This window comes from Pogoniulus pusillus, chromosome 7 (assembly GCF_015220805.1).
Source record: "Pogoniulus pusillus isolate bPogPus1 chromosome 7, bPogPus1.pri, whole genome shotgun sequence".
NCBI classification, from domain to species: domain Eukaryota; kingdom Metazoa; phylum Chordata; class Aves; order Piciformes; family Lybiidae; genus Pogoniulus; species Pogoniulus pusillus.
Window position 1 is genome coordinate 33,434,628 of NC_087270.1, and position 22,355 is coordinate 33,456,982.

A 22,355-nucleotide genomic window follows, 5' to 3' on the forward strand; every position below is an offset into this window, starting at 1 on the left:
ATTTGTCAATGTCCAGTCAACTGGAATCTCCACAGTTAGACGGGCCTGCTGGTAAATGATGGAAGGTGGGCTGGTGAGCACTTCTGCCCTCTCTCTCAGTACCCATGGCTGTATGCCATCCAGCTCCACTTACACGTGTATGTCAAATGGTACAGCAAGTCATTAGTCACCTCCTCTTAGGTTACAGGGGCTTTGTTCTGCTCCCTATCCTTATTTCCAGAGAACAGCTGGTCTTGCTGCTAAAGACTGGGGCAAAGAAATTACTAAGTACCTTGGCATCCAATATCCTCATGAAGTCAAAAACTGCCTGTACACAAATTGCTCATAACAAATCACCCCTGAAAGAGTCAGATCTGTGCCTGCAGGTTCAGAAGAGCCCACGTTGTTGGCTCAGCCCACGTTGTTGGCTCCTATTTTGTATCAGTTGAAGGTCAAAGCCAAGCCATTTGAGATGTTCTGGGTTCATCTTATTGCTTGCAGTTCTGCAAGAGCAGCACTGCTCATATCTAACAGGATCCAGCAGAGGTTTATTATCAAAGTGCTGCCAAATTACTGTTCTATGATTTTTGTTGCTGTGCTGCTCAGAGCATTAAAAATAAAGACTGGATGAGGCACTTAGTGCCATGGTCTAGTTGATTGGTTAGGGCTGGGTGATAGGTTGGACTGGATGATCTTGGAGGTCTCTTCCAACCTGGTTGATTCTATGACTATGACTATAAAATTAATAGAACATTTTGCCACAGAAAACCATATGGTGAAACAAACAAATTTATCATGTTTATATATAAAACTAAGAAATCAGCATTATACAGGAGAGCAAATTAGTGACTATGCATGCAGAAGAGCAGGCTCAGGGTTGACCTTATTTCTCTCTACAACTACCTGAAGGGAGGTTGTAGCCAGGTGGGGGTTGGTCTCTTCTGCCAGGCAAACAGCAACAGAACAAGGGGACACAGTCTCAAGTTGTTCTGGGGGAGGTATAGGCTGGATGTTAGGAGGAAGTTCTTCCCAGAGAGAGTGATTTGCCATTTGCTGCCCAGGGAGGTGGTGGTGTTGCCCTCCCTGAAGGTGTTAAAAAAATCCTGGATGAGGCACTTAGTGCCATGGTCTAGTTTATTGGACAGGGCTGGGTGATAGTTTAGATAGGTTGGACTGGATGATCTTGGAGGTCTTTTACAACTCGGTTGGTTCTATGAACCTGCTTTAGCAGGGCAACTGGACCAGGTGATCCTCAGAGGTCCCTTCCAACCCCTACCATTCTGTGATTCTGTGGTTAGCCTCTTTATGACTGTTGTAGAGTGTCTTTTCTGACTCTGTGGGAGAAGAAAAAAGATTACGTCTCACTTAAAAGTTACTGGTTGAGCATAGACTACTAAAGCTGGGTCTCATTAGTACAATCTAGAACAAACTTCTAGAGAATATGTGGGGATGGGAATAAAGCCAGTGACTGCTTGCCAGGAACCAAAAATTTGTGAGGAGATTAAGGCACTGCTGAGAAGCATAAAGGCAAGACAGCCAGGCATGAAGGAGGCTGTGGCAAGAAGGAAACTGCTAAAGCTCCTCTCTGAAGTGTTTGCAATGCCTCAGAAAAACGCTGAATGTCAGTAAACTGAGAGCACAATTTCAGGGAGGAGCTCACCTTGTCTTTACTCCGCACGATGCCCTTTGTCTACTTTGAAAGTATTTCTAGATTTCCTTAAAATAAAACTAGTTTCAAAATGTAGTAGCTGTGCCCCATGAGTGTGTTAAAACAGACTTTGTAGTTCCATCTTAAAAACACTACATATGCTCTTCTTTTTTTGTGTTAGTGCTTTTTAACTTAATCCTGTCAAAGCTATCTGCAACGATAACCTAGGTAGTGGGATAAGTTATCTTTTCTGTCTTCTAGATATTGCTTATGTCAGTGTGGCATTTTTTAATGTCACACATTGTTGTCTTTCTGTATTTTCACATCCCTTCAGCTGCTGGCTAACCAGGTTCTGAGCCTCTCATAGACTATACATTTTCCAGGAAATGAGAACCATTTGCCTGAGACAGCAGCTGGCTCAGTGCTTCTAAAGTGGATTTCCCTGCTGTATAGTTACCATTTGTCTTTGCAAGTAGTGGCTATGACCATCTTGTCACACAGTGTGCATCAGTCACAATATTCTTCTTTAATGAGATAATCACTTTGAGCTGAACACCAACTTGTATGTGGTATAGTGTTGACAGAACACGGATTTTTTTTTTAGGTAATACTTGCTTTTGGGGACTCAGTAATGCCAATGTATATATGAGGATACATTTGTTTCCAAGCTTTAGTGCCATACTTGGCACCAAAAAAAGGGTTTAGACATTTTATATGCAGTGTTACGCACACTGCCCATCTAAACCTATTGTTGCTCAGTGTCAATGCCCAAGGCAAAAGTTTTGGCCAGCTTCTGCCTGGGCATCATGCCATCTTGACAGATGGGCATGAGTGTAGACAATCAAGAAAATATGTTTGTTCATCAAATAAGAGTGGTTGGGACATTTTTCCCAGCTGACACTCTGAAAACAGCTGTCTTCCTTGAGCATGCTTGTTTCTGGTTAAAAGGTCTGTGTTAATAGTAATTCTTCTCTGAACTGTGCAAACTGTCAATAAATAAAAGAGTCATTTTACAGTTAGCTATAGCTACTATGTCTGAGGCTACTTTAAAAGGATGACCTCAAATGAGCATTTCTTTTTGCTTCTAGAATTAGGAAGTGAGGACCCAGTGTCCATGATTCACTTGAACTGTGATTAAATGGAACTCACAATTCTGTTCTCAGTATTTATGCAGCACTGTGCAACAGGCTGCCCTCCCTGTGATACTTGCACTCCCTTCTGCAGTTCTGCTGTTCACATACTCCCTAGCCTTAAACGTGATGTTTGATTTCTCTTACTCAGGGAGGAGGAAATACAAAAGGTTTACCTTTAATTTCCTGTGAAACAATTTGCTTGATTTCCTTAAAGAAACTATGGTAAGCTTCCCTGTGGTCTACAAATGCATTTAAAAGAATCTTTCTTTCCTATTAAACAGAGTAATTTACAGATTCTTAATTTCATAATCTTCATGCATATCCATGTGATATTTATATTCCTGAGAAAAGATTTTATCCAGCAGCAGAAGGGAATGAACAGCTCAACATTGACTCATCTGCCAAGACAACAAATGCTGCTGTGCTGTTTCATGCTATCTCTATGCTCAGGATTTTTGCTGTGTAGCATACAGTGACATACAGATGTCATGTGTTTATACAGCCACAAGCACAATGCCTCTTCAGGAAATTCTTTCTGTGCTATTTTGGAACCCATTTAACACAGCTGGTTGAAATAGTTCCTCCTGTAAATTGGTGGTCCCCTGTAAATTGGTGGTATTTTACTAGAGTCAGTGGAGTATGTGGGATTTAGTAAATGATGAATGCATCTTAATGTGCCACAGAATGCTGCCACCATGGCACACAATAGGCGTTCTGAAGTCTCTGTTATTCCAGATTGTTTCTGAAGGACACCCCGGATGAAGATCTCAGTCATTAAATGTCAAGATTCAAATCTCAACAATCATATTTCACTACAAAATGTCCTTTGTTGCAATAAGACCACTGAGTGCTGGAGTACATAATATTCACACATATAAAAAAAAAGCTCATAGCATCTCATGGTTTTCCACTCCAAACACATTTGAGAGCTGAAGTTACAGAGAACGTTTTTGTTTCCCCAGTGTTTAAAAGAACCTCAAGCCCAAGAAGAAGTGGAATACATGGGACCATTTGGCTGTCTCCTTGGGATCACAGGACTCATTTCCCAAGGAAACATGCTGCTATATCTATCACACATCCACATTTGGACCAAAATCTCCTTCTCAAAGAGTTTGAATAGTTACAGTGAGAACCCCTGGAAATCAAAACATTAATTCACATGGATATTTTCCCACAGGCTTAATGGGGAATATCTTTGCCCTTGAAAATCTGCCAGTTCTGAGCCAGGCTCTGCCCATTTAAATACTGTGGGGCACTCGCTGAGTAGTTGCATGCCCCATTAGGTGCTGGAAGGTGTCTAGAGAAGGGCAACAAGGATGGTGAGGGGCTTGGAACACAAAGCCTATGAGGAGAGGCTGAGGGAGCTGGGGTTGTTCAGCCTGGAGAAGAGGAGGCTCAGGGGTGACCTCACTGCTGTCTACAACTGCCTGAAGAGAGTTTGTAGCCAGGTGGGGGTCGCCTCTTCTCCCAGGCAACCAGCAACAGAACAAGGGGACACAGTCTCAAGTTGTGCCAGGGGAAGTATAGGCTGGATATTAGGAGGAAGTTGTTGGCAGAGTGATTGGCATTGGAATGGACTGCCCAGGGAGGTGGTGGCATTGCCATCCCTGGGGGTGTTCAAGAGAAGACTGGATGAGGCCCTTAGAATCATAGAATCATAGAATCAACCAGGTTGGAAGAGACCTCCAAGATCATCCAGTCCAACCTATCATCCAGTCCAACTGCCCTGCCAAAGCAAGACCACCTTTTTTTTTTACAGTCCAGTTTTCATTTTTATTGTTATTTTTATCCTCCATCTCCCTCCTTACAGCACCACCTCCTGACTTCCACCATACTTGCCCCTTTCCCACGTCCCACACTGCATTTTCCCCTTTTTTCCCTCAAACTCATAGCACCTGGGTTCTGTTGGAGTCTCCTCTCACCCCAGGTGTGACCACTTTGCCCTCCTTGTCTCCTCCCCTTTATAGTCACCCCCAGGAGAAGCAAGCCCCAAGCTTGCCCACTGTGGGCAGAGGGATCCTCCTCCGATGGTCACCGGTGAGTCCCCATTTCTTATGGTGTGCACTGGGTGACTGGTGGAGGGTTTCAAAGGCCGGGGGGCCTGGTGGGCCCCCCGGCTAGCTAGGGCAGATAGGTCATGATTGCTCAAACACCAACAACATCACCCATGGGTGCTGGTTAAGCCTCCTTATTTAGGCTGAGCTCCTCTACGTTTAGCTGCTTCTTCCTGGTCGCTGGTGGAGAGCTGGAGTACTTGGAACTGGCAGCTGACAGGTAAGTAGTGTTGTGTTGTCACAGGATCGTTTTGGTTGGAAACTTAGTGCCATGGTCTAGTTGACTGGATAGGGCTGGGTGCTAGTTTGGACTGGATGACCTTGGATGTCTCTTCCAACCTGGTTGATTCTATGATTCTACCACCCCACTAACACCTGCAGCTATTGTTTCACCTGTGAAAGACAGGCATTCCTCCTTTCCCTTCTGCATGTAACCCAGCACAGTGTATCCACCATGGTGTGTCTGCCCTGGGCTGCCATGCTCCTAGCAGTGCTTCTTGTGCTTTCATTGCAAGAAGCTGTTGATTCCACTGAGAACCCTGTAAGGAGGAAAACACTAAAAAAGAGAGCTCAGGTGAGCCTGGAAAGGATGCTGGGCACCCCTAGCTCTCTGGTGGGTGAGGCATAGGCAAGCAGTAATCATTTTGAGAATGGGGGAAAAAAATGTCCCAGGAAGGGGAAATTAACCTTGTGCATCTTTTTGTTTGCTTGTGTTTTGTTTGCCTGTCAATACAGCTGAAAGCTTTTTAGAGGGATTGCGGTGATATTCAGTCAGAGCAGCACATGCATACCTGGTCAAAATGACAAAAGCCAAGCAATTACAGCTCTTCCTTTTCTTTCAGTGTCATGTCTCTGATCCTGGACAAATATGGAATGAGCAGTTTTGTCCAGCATGTTTATTTCTGTATTATCTGAAGATATTTTATCAGATCCATGGAGCATCCAAGATGAAAGATAGAGGAATATTGCTTATTTTACAAAGACAGGAAAACCTTATTCACTAATCTTCCTACCCAACCCCCTGCCCCCCCCCCCCCCCCCCCCCCCCCTCCAGTCACAACTATGCTTTAAAGGAGAACCTTCTCCCAGTTTCATGAGGAAACTAGCTTCAGGACCACCCAGAGAGCTTTATTCCCTTCCCCTTGTCTAAATCACACAAAGAAAAATAAACAAATGAACACAACATTTGCCTTCTCATCCCTTCTTTTCACTAAAGGGTCAGGAGGGTCGGGGATCCTTCTTTTGCCATCTCTGAACACCCTCACCCTCTTCAGCACCAATCCAGATAGATCATGGCCTTTGAAATCTTAAATCCTTTAATCAGTGTCTTCAACTTTCTCTGTCAGCTCCTTTCTGTCACATTCCTGGGCTAATTCAGGTACCTTCATACAGCATAGGATTTGGGTGACAGAAAACACATGGGGAAGCACAATTCCAGAGATCTGTGCAAGTGGTAGGATGGTTATCCTTAGCTTCATTAAGGTTGCTCAGCAACATGAGCTTGTATAAATCATGTCAGAACAGCCTCATCCTGACAAGCTATCTACAGTGCCAGGATACAGACCCTTCCCGCACGCTGCTGAGAAAATGTTCCCATGAACTGTCCCTCTGCTGTCAGTGAAGTAATGGGTGAGTGAAAATTTAGACTTGTAAAAATGTTTCATGAAGAATTATCCTGGGTACAATAATGAGTCCAGCAGAAAAGACACACAGGATGTTGTACAAACCAGTTTTTCAGTGACCAGAAAAGGAAGACGTGAAGACCAGTAATTGAAATACTAAATACTGTGCCTAGATGATCCAGGTAATTAAATTAGGAGTAAAGAATTCCCCAACAGATAGATCACTTGCCTGTGCATTCACAGCTTTGCTGTGCCTGGAAAGATGGAGACAACATATTCTTGAGAGATTCATCTGCAAGACCACAGTCATCATTTCCAGATGGATTTTTTCCAGTTGATAATTTCACTGAGCTCATCAGTTACTGCAGAAATAGAATTCAAGAACTTTGGTTTAAATTCCAAATAGCTTCCTTATGTCTCTCTATTTCTTATTAATGTAATTAGGATGCACTCACAAGTGTTCTTTTTATATCTTAGCCATTTGATCATTTCAAGTAACCAGCCATTCAGTGGAGCAGCAGCTAAAGCAGCATTACAGAACAAGGCTGAACTCTTCTTGAGCTACCTGTATGCTGTCAAATAAGAACTTCTACAGACTTCCAGAGACTTATTATCAAGATGTATTATCTGGGGGGGGTTAAACTTCAGGAAAGTCTTGCTGAAGAATTTTTTAGTCATGCTTTATTGAATTAATATTTTAGTAATGGCATTTCTAGAAGTCAATTCTCTTTAATAATATGTAAGTAGACTGAATGAGAGTGATATCAGCTCGTTAAAATGGTATGGGGGTTTCTCAGACACCTTGCAGATGATTTTAGGATGTCATCCTTAAAAATCCATGCAGCTAGCACTGTGCAAAAGCCTCCTAAAGTCAAATGGGATTCTAGAAAAGACATAGGGTTTTACTGCCTTATTACAAAGGCAGAGAAACTTTTGTTGAAACATTCTAGGGGTAATGTATGCCCATGTCTGTATATACATTTACTTTTATTGTCTACCACCACTTCATCCTGTACAAAATGAGCTTGAACTGAGGGACTGTGCTCCAAGAAGTGGCTGGAGTCTACTGTACCAAAGATGAAAAACTGCCCCAAGAAGTGGCTAGAGTCTACTGTACCAAAGAAGAAAAACTATCAGAAATTACTTTTGAGTCGTTTGATTTTTTTTTTTTTTGGTTGTTGTTTTGGGTTTGGTTTGGTTTTGTTTTAATTTCCCCCACTTCAAGTAGCAGAAAAAAAAAAACAGCAAGGAATTGCAAGGGGGTTTACTTAAAACAAAAAAGTAAATAAGTGAAGCCTGACTTCAAAAGACATTTTGACATTGTTGAAAACTTAGGAAAGATTTGAATCCTATACTCTTTGCACAAAGAAAGAAAGATTGCTATTGGTTTGCTCATACTCCAATATGAGAATAAGAAAGAACTATCTAAATCAGAGAGACAACTGAGGCAAGATGGGGGAGTTTGTTTATCTGTTTGTTTATATCATTTTGCTAAGGCTTCAAATGCTTTCAAATAAAGACATTTCAGGTCACTCTATACCATATATACTCCCTCCCACCCCATCCCTCCTCCTTTTTATTAAGACACACACATTGAAAGTTAACACTTTCTTAGAAAGAAGGCTGCTCTTGGCCCATTGCTTTGCAGGGCATTCTGCAGAGCCTTGAATCTCTGTTAGATTTAATGAGACATCTCAGCTCTGTGGTGTTATATCTAAATTACTTTCCCCCCATCTGTAAAACTGAAACAGTTTAGTTTCTTTTGGCAGTCACTGTTTGCTGTCTAGACTGTAAATTAGAGAGGTCAGGAGCTGACTCATCCTATATGTAGCATAAACATGGTGTACTTCTACTTTCAGTTGAATTCTGTTTATGCAACAAATCAGTTAAATGCTATTAATTCTTATGCAGCTTGGGGTGAATGATTTTTAGTAACTGAGCATAGAATCAACCAGGTTGGAAGAGACTTCCAAGATCATCCATCCCAACCTAACACCCAGCCCTAGCCAGTCAACTAGACATGGCACCAAGTGGCTCATCCAGTCTTCTCTTGAACACCTCCAGGGGTGGTGACTCCACCTCCCTGGGCAGCCCATTCCAATGCCAATCACTCTCTCTGGCAACAACTTCCTCCTAACATCCAGCCTATACTCCCCTGGCACAACTTAAGACTGTGTCCCCTTGTTCTATTGCTGGTTGTCTGGGAGAAGAGGCCAACCTCCACCTAGCTACAACCTCCCTTCAGGTAGTTGTAGACAGCAATGAGGTTACCCCTGAGCCTCCTCTTCTCCAGGCTGCACACTCCCAGCTGCCTCAGCCTCTCCTCATAGGGTTTGTGTTCCAGGCCCTTCACCAGATTTATTGCCCTAAAAGATGAAAGAAATGTAAGTTCTGATAGTGATGTGATGACTAATTACCTGGCTATGTGTGAATCCATTACCTATGGAGAAATTCTATGTTGTTAATAACCCTGAATTCCACTTATTTCAAGTTGAAAGAGTTGCTGCAAATTTTTATACTGAGTTTTCTCTGCAGCCTGAGCAAACAACTCCTAAAATAAAGAAAACTGATACAATATGTATATGATGTGCTGATGTTTTAGATCACTATTATGTTATCACAGAACGACAGAAACATCCAGGTTGGAAAACACCTTGGTGATACTGTGATATATGTATATAATTGATTAATCTTTGATATTTGATGTCAGAGGCCTTTTCATACAGAAAAATAGTCACACAGTATCACACAGTATCACCAAGGTTGGAAGAGACCTCACAGATCATCAAGTCCAACCCTTTACCACAGTGCCCAAGGCTAGACCATGGCACCAAGTGCCACATCCAACCTTGCCTTGAACTGCCCCAGGGACGACGACTCCACCACCTCTAGCTCATAGAGTGTCTGTTCTTTATATTTTTTATATCAACCAGTCTTAGGCATTAGAGTAAGGTTTTGCACAAAGCAGATTATCTGCATCTAACAGTTACAGCAGCTCCTTACTTTCCTGTGAAGAGGTGCATCTGTAGCTAAATGCCAATCAGGGTACTAGAGTAGATATGCCTACTATTTTGTTATATTAAGGGAATTTTAAATTGAATAGATGTTGTTCTATTTACCTAAAACCATGTAACATCTAGCAGGTTAGGTAAATAAGTTTATGATGCCTCTCTAACCTGCATTTTACTACCTCATTAACCAGATCTGACACTCACAGGGATCAGTCTTCATCCACCTCAGCCTCTGCTGCTCCTTTTCAAGAGCAGAGTGGACTTCCCAAGGGCAGAGTACTTTCACTTCCACATCTCAAAAAAGCAACAGACACTGCTCTCTTCTCACTGCACACAGAGTGGTTTCAGAGAAGTGAAACAAGAAAGAGGAAAAACAGTTTAGAGAATCTATGGACAATATGGAAAATCTTCAGTTAAAAAAAAAAGAGGGGGGAAAAAGTGTCTTTGAAGTATCTCTGGTCAAATGACTTAAGACATACCTGGAGAAAATCCGCAGGTCAGTATCTCAAGACTTCAGGCATATCTAGAGAAAATTCACAGGTCAGTATCACAGTATTATCCAAGTTGGAAGAGACCTCACAGATCATCAAGTCCAACCCTTTACCACAGAGCTCAAGGTTAGACCATGGCACCAAGTGCCACGTCCAATCCTGCCTTCAACAGCCCCAGGGATGGCGACTCCACCACCTCCCCAGGCAGCCCATTGCAGTGTCCAATGACTCTCTCAGTGAAGAACTTTCTCCTCACCTCCAGCCTAAATTTCCCCTGGCACAGCTTGAGGCTGTGTCCTCTCGTTCTTGTGCTGGCCACCTGAGAGAAGAGAGCAACCTCCTCCTGGCCACAACCACCCCTCAGGTAGTTGCAGACAGCAATAAGGTCACCCCTGAGCCTCCTCTTCTCCAGGCTAACCAATCCCAGCTCCCTCAGCCTCTCCTCGTAGGGCTGTGCTCAAGGCCTCTCACCAGCCTCATTGCCCTTCTCTGGACACGCTCAAGCATCTCAATGTCCCTCCTAAACTGGGGGGCCCAGAACTGAACACAGGACTCAAGGTGTGGTCTAACCAGTGCAGAGTACAGGGGCAGAATGACCTCCCTGCTCCTGCTGACCACACCATTCCTGATGCAAGACATACCTGGAGAAAATTCACAGGTCAGGATCTCAAGACTTAAGGTATACCTAGAGAAAATTCACAGGTCAGGATCTCATTTGGATTTTCTCTTGTGTGTCCTAAAAATCCCTGTCAGCTTAGCAATAAGCATAGGGAAAATCTGCAAGACTTTTCTCTCCCATGCATGCTTTAATAGGGAGCATTATATTGAAAATACTGATGTATAAATAATTTCATCCTTCAGTTACTCTGAGTTATGAATTATCTGTGACCTTTTTTCTAGGGCTTTCTTTTGGAAGGAGCAGTCTTTCCTCCCTTGCAACGGCTTTCATCGTGGAGTGAGCCCAGTTAGATTTCCTGCCTCTCTGTGTCTTCTGCAATCCTTCCCCTGCAGCTCTCACTGGAGAGCTCACCCCTGAGACATTCCCATGCTGGTGGGAGTGGAGGGGGGCAGTGCTCTCCTGCTCCACCCTCTTCCAGAGGAAATGTCATGAGAAAATGTTTTCTCGAGGTCTTTCCTGCTCAAATGCTCTGAGAATGCTTGCTATCAACTGTGCATTTTTATAGCATTTTGACTGGAAGCAATGTGAGAATATTCTTTCTCACATTATTTCCAGTAGAAATACCCTGAGAACGCTGTTGTTTGTGATATTTCTACAAAATGTACTGGATGTGACTACATTTGCCTTTATAATTGTAGTTTTTTCCCCCCCTTTCTTCAAGCTGAGATTTGGGCAGTGTTTAATGTATCTCCATTTAAAACGTTTCCTTTATCATTAAGCCTTGTCCTGATTTCTGCCAAACGAAGCATTTTGCTGAAATAGCCAATTTGTTTCTTTTGTGCCCTAGGACCTAACCAAACTGAATCAAAGGTTAAGAAACCAGATTGAACTCCACATCATTTACAGTATTTATAGGCTCTCCTTCTGAGATGAAGTTGTTTTGACTGCCCTTTCTGTTTCAAAGTGGACCTACAATAGGGTTGAATAAAACTGTGGAGGAGTAGAGACCTGGAAGAACAAAGACCACATACTGTAAAAAAGCCATTCTAATTAAATCAGAATGCAAACACAAGAATGCCTTTGCTTTCAGAGAAACAAGTAAGTGACCTAGAGAACCTTATGACTTGGCAGTACACACATTTCTTTCTTTTTATTTTTTTTTTTAAGTAACTCACATATTTAAAAGGAAATAAATCCTGGATAAAAATATAAGATGTGTCAAGTCAATCAGCTATTTATGCCATTTCCTCTGATCCTGATGTTTTCCTCATGAATTATGCACTTTCAGCTGCCACTACTTACATATGTGGGCCCTTGTGGCATATTTCCCAGGATCAGCATGTGATTGCAGATCATAAAAAAAAAATGAACATACACATTGTTCCTTCACTGAAGGCTGAGATGTACAATTCCAACTGCTTTGTGTTAGGAATCTCTCTCCTATTTGGTAAAAAAATGGCAGCTGTAATTGAAAACATCTCTATAGTTGTGAAAATTAATCAGCATCTTTTCATTTTAAATTGCAACAAAGAAATTAAGAAGCAGATGCCCATTAAAAGATAAAGTAGCCACTGAGAATTTCTCAGTAGCCAGAAGGTGGTGCTACGTTGTAGTATAGTCGCAGAGGGTCAGGTTTGCATCTTTGGTTAACTTTAGCTGCTTTGGGTCACTTTTTGGAAGCAAGACAGAAAGATAAATTAAACCATCACAACTGCGCTGTAGGGAAGTGCTCAGCAGGGTTAAAATGAAGCATGGATTTTAGTTCCTGATTTATATGCAGATCCTGTAGTTGTGGTGGTGTAAGTAAGGCTGGGTCTGTAGGTGAAAATTTTACGTCTCTGTTTCTTCAGTGCTGTTTATATTAAACTCTCCTGCTTCCTTAATCTTAGTATTTCACCAGAAGGGTCAACAAGAGAAAGCAGAAAAAAACTACCAACCACCCTGTGGTGTATTTCCTTTCTTGTACCCTTTCAGCTTTTCCCTTTAATTGAATAAAACCCCAGCTATTCAGTCTCAGGTAGACACTGTGGACTTTGATTGAAATTTGTCCGGTTTTTGCCAGATGAGGTGGTGCAATCACCTTTAACAGCAGAAGAGAAAGAGACTGGAGCCGCTGTCACATTGTGTGTATCTGTGCAGTGGAGTGTGGTGGTGTGTGTAGTAGAGGGCTGGATCCCAGTGATTTAGCTCAGGTAAAGCAGCCTGAGTACCTTGTCTGTCTGTTTAGACTCCCTCAGTCATGCTGCTCCCCTTATCTGTGCGAATGTGTCTGCACTACTCTTTCATTTAGGGCCATGAGTGAGCTCTTGAAGGAAATATCTGAATTACTCCCATTTTCTGTGCCTTGTGCTGCCTTTTGGAGTAGTCTTGGGTGCAGATGCTAGATGACTGTAAATGGCCAGACAAAATCCAGCAGTTCACCCAGTGCACTGTAGCTCCAAGGGGGAGTCAGGACACAGGATCCTTCTCTCCCCCTCCCCAGGGCTGCAGGGTCAAGATGTAGGGCCTCAACACCAAATGTCTCTCTCTGACAGATTCACTTCTATTGATCTACTCTGCTGACTTGTGGATATAGCCCAAGGGTATCTCTGCATAGGCTTGGGGTCATATGGACAATTCCCCAGTGTTCTCTGATGAGAAAGACACTACAATTTGATGTGATTTTTTTTTCCCTTTCCTTTGGTGGAAAAAAAGGTCACTAAGAATCAGGCAGCTGCCTCATGGGGATGAAGTTTTGACTGGAAGGAAAATGACCCTGACCATCAGAACAAATAATCTCAGGGACATGGAAAATTATTGCTAAGTAATGCCATCATTGTTGTTGTTTGTACTGCTGAGGCACACTGAAGTCGTGGGCCAGCACCCACTTGTGCTACTAGCAAAACTGTGATGTATTCCAGAGCAAGGGAATGACTCTGGATGTTAAAATCTTCTATGAATTAGAGGAGATCCTCTGCAAATTAATGGAACTGAAATCCACTGAGAATTAATGAGTACACAAAAGACACAACCAGTTCATGAAAACACTGGACTGAAAGTAGTTGGAAACTTAGAGAACAGTGAGGAGGATGATCAGATACACCTGCCCTCTTCTTATTCTTTTCCAGACACTGCTTTGTCCACTTCTCAGACTGATCTGAAAAGAGAGATAGTCCTCTCCCATGATGACAACAGCAGCCCCTTTCTATGAGATGCACTTAGGGCTGAACACCTTTCTCCTCCAGATGCTTTCAGGGGAGATGCCTGTGCAGCTCTCCTAAAGTTCTTTTGTAGCAGCTTCTGTGCTGCTGGGAATCAAAAGAGGATTTGGTCCCCTGAACATTCAGAAGAATATTTTTCCATCAACTCTCTGCTAATTTGATATAATTACCCTCATTATGACCTTTCTGAGTGACAGCTGTTCTCACATCAACACTGAATCTGTGAGTATGTAGTGGATGAGAAATGCTTACCTCAGTCATGAAGAGCTTACCCAAAATGGAAATCAGAGGAGTCCTTTCCCTCAGGAGATGATGCCAGCTTTGCACTGTGTATGATGCCTATAGTGGGCTGTAGGACCTCTGTAGATCCACTGTCAATTCTACCCTGATTTTACATTGCCAGCAAGCTGCTTCTGGTTTGGTACAAACATGCCAGCTCTGCTGAATGAAGGAAACAAGGTGTTAAAAAGGAAAAAAAACGGACACAGACTTTGATTCAGGTGGAGAAGGAAAAATATTTTCTTTCTTACAAGATCATGTAGTCTGACCAGACTTATCATGGAATCATAGACTCGTATGTCTGACTGCTCTGATTGCCCATACAAAGATATATGACTTCCTTTTTCATGATGATTTTTTAAAGTAAAAATAAATAAAGACGTAAATATATATATATATAAACATAGCCATACTGTAGATTTAAATTCATTAGATGCTTAATGAGTGCTTTCAATCAGAAAAGTGGCCCATAGCACATAGAATATGCCTAACGATTTCCAAAACCATGGAATTTTACTGTCTTAAGTAAAATGGATTTTGAATGACGAGGGGGAAAGGTTGAAACCTTTTGTTAACTTATGCAATGACAAAATAGCCAAGCTACTTAAATAAAACATTGTTTAAAGCATTTCTAGATCTAAGACTTGTACTGGCAGAGATCATATTCGGCTTAGAATATTCTAAGTGCTTGTGAGAGAGTTTCTTATTGCTTGAAACAGAGGACCATAATTGAAGTGGTGACAGACCTTTAATTAGTGCAGTGCTACTGTACAATAATGTGTCTTCTCTGTGCCGTATGGTTATGATGTGCAGCCCTTTTCCTATCCTGATTATAAATCTCAACTGTCTGGCAGACATTACAGGAGGGAAAGACATCACTGATCATGTTATCCATCCACTCTGGGTCAGCAAAAGATCATTCTTGACAGCCTCAATTTCTATTTTTCAATTATTTGCGTTGCTGTAGTTCCCAAAATCCCCATGTAGGTCAGTGTCCTCTTGTTCTGTGCGTTATACATCAAGGTAAGTGCTGCTTGCTTTGAAAATGCAGAGCAGTTAATGTGCAGATATAACCAGAGGCAAGCAGGAACTGAAGCAAAAGTGACACTACGGTTAATGTAAAGGTCACAAATTCTTAACCTTTGCTGCTTCACTTCTGTTATTTTATGACAACCCAACTATCCTGGTTTGTTTACCAGCTCACCTTAATTGACTGAAGTTTCACAAGCAGCATGGCAAACCTAGCTCCCTAAGAACACAGAAAGGATGTTCCAGAAACAAGGAGCATCGCAGATAAACCTGGGTTATTTGTCTGGGAAGTAAACGAGGCAGAGCATGACAGGAAAAGCAGTGGAAAGGCATTATGGAACAGAAATACACAGAGGTGTGAAAGACCTTAACATTTAGAATTGCTGAAAACTTGTCTGTGCCATAAAATGGACCTGTGGTAGAAATCCCGCAGCTGGTGGAAATTCATGCTATCAAGGCCAGACCTACATGTCTGAACTTGCATGTTACACAGCACTCTGCCACACTGACTTGCCATTACAAGGAGTATTAGCTTGGGCACAGCTTTGCCTGATGTGGGAACAGCACATCAGATGTGAACTGGCTCAGGCCCAGGCAGCTCAGTGCACCCATGTATCACACAAAGCTCCAGCACACCAGCTCTGCATAGACCTCACTTGTGTCTGCTTTAATTGGTCTATAAATGATAAGAAGTCCTCATTGCTTCTCTGATCCACCTAATCTTCAGTTTAATCAAGAAAATTATTTCTGATGATCAGACATGTCTTTTCCTTTGGAAAAAAAAAAATCCTGGTGTAAATTAATTGCCTTCTGAAGCTGGAGCAGAGTCCTTAGAAATTGGCAAGCCAAGCAACCATGTATTTTGTTGCCATTTGAGGGGACTTGCACTGAAATCCCAGCCTCTGCTGCCTTTCTCTTCTAGGGAAGAAGTACCTCATATCACAAACCAGCAGCCCCTTCGGGCAATTGCCATTTAAAGAGTGGCATTGATGGGCTCTGTAAGGAGTCCTATTCAGTGCTCTCTAGCTGGCAGCATGATGTCAGTGATGTGGGCGGCAAACCCCTGAATTTGCTTTGATGGTATTTGTGCTCTTTTTTTTTTTTCCATTTTTCACGAGTGAGTGATTCATTTCTTTGAAACAATGTGTTTGGAAAGCCTGCCCATCTAAGGAATTGTCTACACGGTGGGGGAGGCTTGGAACATTGTATGTCCTCATGGAAGTACCAACAGGGGTTGTAGCAGATCCCCAGCGCAAGAGGTAACAGGGATGCTTGTATCAAAGCCAAAGCTTCATGAATCAAAGGCGCTGACTCTCGATCACAAGTGCCAGCATTTGGGCAGATAACGCAGCCTGTGCCAATTTAGGGTGAAAGGAATGCTCCTGACTAATCCCATGGATTCAAAGGAACACAACATAATCAATTTTAAGTATCCCACAGCCCAAGAATTTTATTTCAGTTTACAGATGTTAAAGGAAGAAGTTAGGGTAGTGATGTGGTCTCATTTCCCAAATAAGAAAAAGCAGGGGGAAATTGTACCATTTTCTCTGGATAACTGCTGTTGCCTGTTGTGTTTTTTCTAAAATACAGAAAGGTGGAAAAAAAACAAAACCAGCACTAGGAGAAGAAATTGTGGATGTAAAATCACATGCTTTGCAAGCAGGTCAAGTGTAATTCTAATGTTCATGTAGGACATGGAGAGAAGCAGATTATGATCAGTATGAGGGCTGTTAAACAACTCTGTGGCAGGACTACAGGACTTTGGGACCAGAGATGAAGGGCTCTGGAGTGCAGGTAGTCTTTTCATCAGTCCCCCTGGTCAAAGGGAAAGGAATTGATCAGTTGGGTAAATCAACAAGTGGTTATGGGAGTGGTGTCACATCCTGGGGTTTTGCCTGCTTACCCCATGTGAATTGTTTGACAAACCTGGTCTTTTGCAGGGAAGGGTGTCCTGGAGTCCTGTACCCCTAAATTCCTCTCCTGCCCGGACTTCGGGGGGAAAGGGGAAAAGCCGCCTGGTTTCCCCCCCCCTCGCCTGCCCTGCAGCCGAGAAGGGGGTGGCGACTGCCCCGTGAGTTCCCGCGCTGGAGCCAGGCTGGGATTGGCCGTGCGCTTTCGCGCCTAAAGTGTGGTAACTCTGCCCTTTGTCTAGCGAAGGGTATAAATATTGGGGGTCTTCCCGCCTTTGGGGTTCCCGCTTTTGGATTTTGCCTGTGCCTGGACGAGTTCGCTCACTCTCCTGTGCCTGGACTGCAGAGAGATAAAGGACTTGCTTTGGTGTTAGGCACACCTTTGTCTGCCTAACGACCCTTAACGACCCTTAACGACTCCTGTAGCCGCTGGAGGAGGAAGACCGACTGCACGAGCCAGCCTGAGTGAGTGATTTGGCTTAGCTTAATTTAGTAAGAAACCGCTATTAATTAATAGCAGAGTCCTTTTCCAAAAACTGACTTCCAAATATATATAGTCAGATTATTAATGGTATCCTCGTAGAATTCTCATGCAACTGAACCTGTTTATCAAACGAAATTAATCTTTGTATATATAGTTGTGGGGGCGGGTTTTGTAAAAATAAAAAATATCTATTTTTGATAAATTCTCCACTCGGCCACGAATTATTACTGCCCTCCGCAACAAAGGGACAGAGAATCTTTGCCCAAGACTTGACAAATTAGTGAAGGGGGATTTAAATTAAAGTTGCTGGGGAAAGGAATCCTCAATCCATCCTGCCACAACTACTTTGAGGACAGTGTCTTTAGGAAGGAAAGACAGAGGAGACAATGAGGGAGTGTCACCCTCTAAATCAATGTCCAACTGGACTTCATGGAGCTCCACCTGGAGATGGATGAGAAGATGACTGAGAGCTTGTAGGTCAGAAGTATCATAGAATCAACCAGGTTGGAAGAGACCTCCAAGATCATCCAATCTAACCTATCACCCAACCCTGCCCAATCAACTAGACCATGGCACTAAGTGCCTCATTCAGGCTTTGCTTGAACATCTCCAGGGCTATAGAACAGCAGAAAGAGGGATATTTTACAAAGGCATATAGTGATAGGATGAGGGGTAATGGTTTCAAACTGGAAGCAGACAGATTTAGATTAAACATTAGGAAGAAATTCTTCACCCCGATGGTGGTTAGGCACTGGAACAGGCTGCCCAGAAAAGTTGTGGAAGCTCCAACCCTAAAAGTGTTCAAAGCCAGGCTGGATGGGTCCTTGAGCAACTCGATCTTGTAGGTGTCCCTGCAAATGATATGGGGGTTGGAACTAGATCTTTAAGGTCCCTTAAAATCTAAACCATTCTGTGAGTCTGTAACTTTCACTAGTAAGCAATTGACACTCAACACTTGCTACTAGGCTGTTCCAGAGAAATAAGACACCTATAAAAAATTGATCAAATATCATACAAGCAGAATGAAGCTAGTGGCAGCATGGGATTAAACTTTAGTGGTAGATCCACACCTGAGCTTCTGTCATTCTCCATTGATGAAATTCCTGAATCAGGATGAAAATTATATGCCTATGTTCACTCACCTGTTGAATCCCTTTCTGCTCAGAGATGTATTAATAACCACTTACCATTCTCTTAAAGAGGTAGCCAAAAGAGAAGGTGACAACCCAAGTTTTGCATGATGTTTTTGTGATTCTAAAGAGGAGAGTGAGTGTAACTTTGCAGCTTCGGGCAAACACAAGGAGCTTAATTAATTTAACATTATGTTTCATCTACAAAATGTTCAATGGTTCATTGCAAGAGCTGATCTCTGCCTTACTGAAACAAGACACTTCCCTTCCTAACAAGCTCTGCGTGGGGAAGTCCCCACGGGAAAAGTGAATGCCTGATTCTGCATCCAATCGCTCATTCAAATGATTGATCCCAAACAGCAGGACAGAGGACTTCATATTAATGGAATCCAATTCAATCATATTTCTGACCAGTGTTTCCTTAACTCTCTGCATAGCATCAAGCTGCTTAGATTAACTGTACAGGAAGTGGAAGTCCTGACTCTATCCTATTTTGAAATTTGAATCCATTACTCCTACATTATAAAAGCATGCTTTAGCTTAACTCTGTAATATTCTGAGTCAGACAGTCTTCATGTCTTCTTTAGTGAGTAAGACACTGGAAGATGTCTTAAATGTGTCCTGAATAGAAATGATGCATATGCACTTTACAGCACAAACCTAGAATCTGCTCAAATCATTATTAAACTGGTTTGTGACAACCCCCTGAAATTTAGTACATTGGTGCTTAGTTTTCATCTCTATATCACAGGATAAAATTAGTGACTTTACAGGAACACTGAATTTAATGGACTTTCCAGTCACCCAAAAGCAGAAAGTACACTGTTTTGCTCTGTCCCTGCTTCCCTCTATATACAAGAAGATACTATCCACAACAATCATAGTGCTCTAGTTTTATGAAGCAGTTTGTCCATAGGTTTCCTTGAGTACTCCTTGAGTAGTGCTCAATGAGAATAAAGAAAACACTCTTCTTGCTATGTGTTCAGAAGTAGCATGCCATACAGTCAAGGAAATACTTTGAAATCAGATCCATTTCTTGTTTTTTGTCTCTGGAACTCAGCATTGCATATGGACTAAGTAGACTTTTTCCTCTCTGGTTTTGACAGTAAATGCCATTGCAAATCTGAGAAATCTGATTGAAAATGTTGTCAAAATTGCATACATGAAATTCACATTTTGAAGTTCCCAAATTATCCTCTTTCTTATTTACAAAGTCATTTTGTATTCTCTAATGTGTGGAGCACTGGTTTTTTTTTGTTTTTTTTTTTTTTTTTCTTCAGTGCAAATATTATAGATATTACTTTGAGCTACAGGAGGAATATCATAGAATCATTGAATCAGACAGGTTGGAAGAGACCTCCAAGATCATCCAGGCCAACCTAGCACCCAGTCCTATCCAGTCACCTACACCATGGCATCAAGTGCCTCATCCAGTCTCCTCTTGAACACCTCCAGGGACAGTGCCTCCACCACCTCCCTGGGCAGCCCATTCCAATGCCAATCACTTTCTCTGGCAAGAACTTCCTCCTAAAATCCAGCCTAGACTTCCCCCGGCACAACTTGAGACTGTGTCCCCTTGTTCTGTTGCTGCTTGTCTGGCAGAAGAGACCAACCTCCACCTGGCTACAACCTGGCTTCAGGTTATTGTAGACAGCAATGAGGTCTGCCCTGAGCCTTCTCTTCTCCAAGCTAAACAATCTCATCTCCCTCAGCCTCTCTTCCTAAGGTTTGTGTTCCAGGCCTTTCACCAGCTTTGTTGCCTTCTCTGGACACGTTCCAGCACCTCAACATCTCTCTTCAATTGAGGAGCCCAGAACTGGGCACAGCACTCAAGGTGTGGCCTGAACAGTGCTGGGTATAAGGGAAAAATAAATCTCATCCCATTGGCCTCTGCCCACCCATCTATATCTTTTCAATCCCATCCGTATCCTTTCAAGAGGAAATGTTCATGGAATCAGACTATTCCATGTTATCTTTCACAATTTCCAAGCAAAAGAAAAAAATTGAGTCTTCTCATAGAGCATAAACTCTGACAAAAATCAACCAAATTGTCGCATCAATTATATTGAATTACTATAATGTGAAATATTAAATACTGAATGATTAATGTTTGTCTCTATTTAAACCAGTTTATTTTAAGGCTGGATGTTAGGAGGAAGTTGTTGGCAGAGAGAGTGATTTGGCATTGGAATGGGCTGCCCAGGGAGGTGGTGGAGGCACCATCCCTGGAGGTGTTCAAGAAAAGCCTGGATGAGGCACTTAGTGCCATGGTCTGGTTGGCTGGCTAGGGCTGGGTGCTAGGTTGGACTGGATGATCTTGGAGGTCTCTTCCAACCTGGTTGATTCTATGATTCTATGATTTTGTACCTGTGATGTTGTATTAACATTATCAAATAAAACTCAAAGGACTTTCTTAATTGGAAAAATAAAAAAGCCAACATTTCCAAATTCCTTACAAATGTCCTGGTTTTCTTGGATATGCATTTCCTGGTGCAAATCATCTTAGCTCAAATTTTTTCAACCAGCTCTGGAATTCTACATAGAGGAAAAGACAACTGTGACTGTGATTTGCAAAGCACTAGTGGAAATGAAAACCACATGGATCCTATTGAAAGTTACTACGATTTGGGTACCATGCTCCCAGAGGATCCTTTGAAAAATCCTGAAAGTGTCTCAAGCACAGAATATACTTACTCCCTACTACTTGTTAAAAATAAAAGGTGTCTGAGACACATGTTTAGGAAAGCTTGAGGCTTTAAGTTGTAAGTAACTGCAGGAAAATACTTTCTTTTTATGTTTTTTTAATCTTGAGAGATGGCAGAATTCAATATTGCTACATCCTGTTGTTGATTGCTTGTGGATTTCTGTTACACACTTATCTCTCAAACCCCAACAAAAGAAAAAACAACAAGAAAAAGCAACTATATTACTCTAATCACAAGCAAAGACAAATCAGCACCCAAACCAGAAATCTAGAACATTTAGAACGTTTCTTTTGAAGTCCAGAAAGCGATGTCAAACCATTAAATGAGATTCCCTCCGTTAATATAACTGATTGCACTTCATTCTCAACTTCATTTGGGTCTCTGTGCATACTAACTTCACAAACACAAAACTTCCCACTGCACTTTTATTCACAGGCTTGTCAATCAGGTGCTCACCGTTCCCTTAAAGTTTAAGCCTTATTAACCTACACGCTGGATTTGACTGATGATAGGCCACAACAAACAAAGAGCACCAAATCTCAGGTTCCAAATCCTGTCATCCTAGTTCCGAGGGTCCCTACAAACACCCCCCCTCCAACCCCCTTCCCCCCAGGAAGAGATGAAAGGATCACTCAAATGTCTGATTATTCAAACACACAGGCAATGAGGACACATTGTGGAAAAAAAAATAGTTAGCAGAGTCCCCTGCTGATTGAGATATCTCCTGAAAAAATAACTTGGTGCTGATCTTTGTACACCGATAATGTTGGTTTCTATCCTGGGTCTTCATGAGTTATGTCAAACACATGCTGAGAACACCATGTGCAAGATCTTGACTGAACATACATTTGGCAAATATTGTTTAATTGAAATCACCTCATGCCAGTTTTGCTCAGATACAGAAAGAAACCAGTGTGTTAGCTACTTCAGAGGAACTGAAAAATCACTGCAATTCAAAGAAGAATGATTTTTACTTCATTAATTTTCATATGTGGTCTCAGTTGAGGGCTTCAGTACTTTCATATATTTATGTCCTGCTTTGGTATGTAACAGAGATTGTT

General features: G+C 42.2%; 1 long non-coding RNA gene across 3 annotated transcripts; it reads left to right on the top strand.

The window, feature by feature from the left end:
* The first annotated feature begins 4,738 nt into the window (after positions 1-4,738).
* LOC135177153 (uncharacterized) lies at positions 4,739-11,769 on the top strand. Of its 3 annotated transcripts, none has more exons than XR_010302956.1 (3): positions 4,742-4,797; positions 4,944-5,034; positions 5,657-5,848. It is a non-coding gene; the product is annotated as an uncharacterized LOC135177153 (long non-coding RNA). The 3 variants fall into 3 exon arrangements; XR_010302955.1 differs by having other exon boundaries at positions 4,763-4,797; positions 4,978-5,034; XR_010302957.1 differs by lacking the exons at positions 4,944-5,034; positions 5,657-5,848 and adding an exon at positions 10,839-11,769 and having other exon boundaries at positions 4,739-4,797.
* Positions 11,770-22,355: the final 10,586 nt, after the last annotated feature.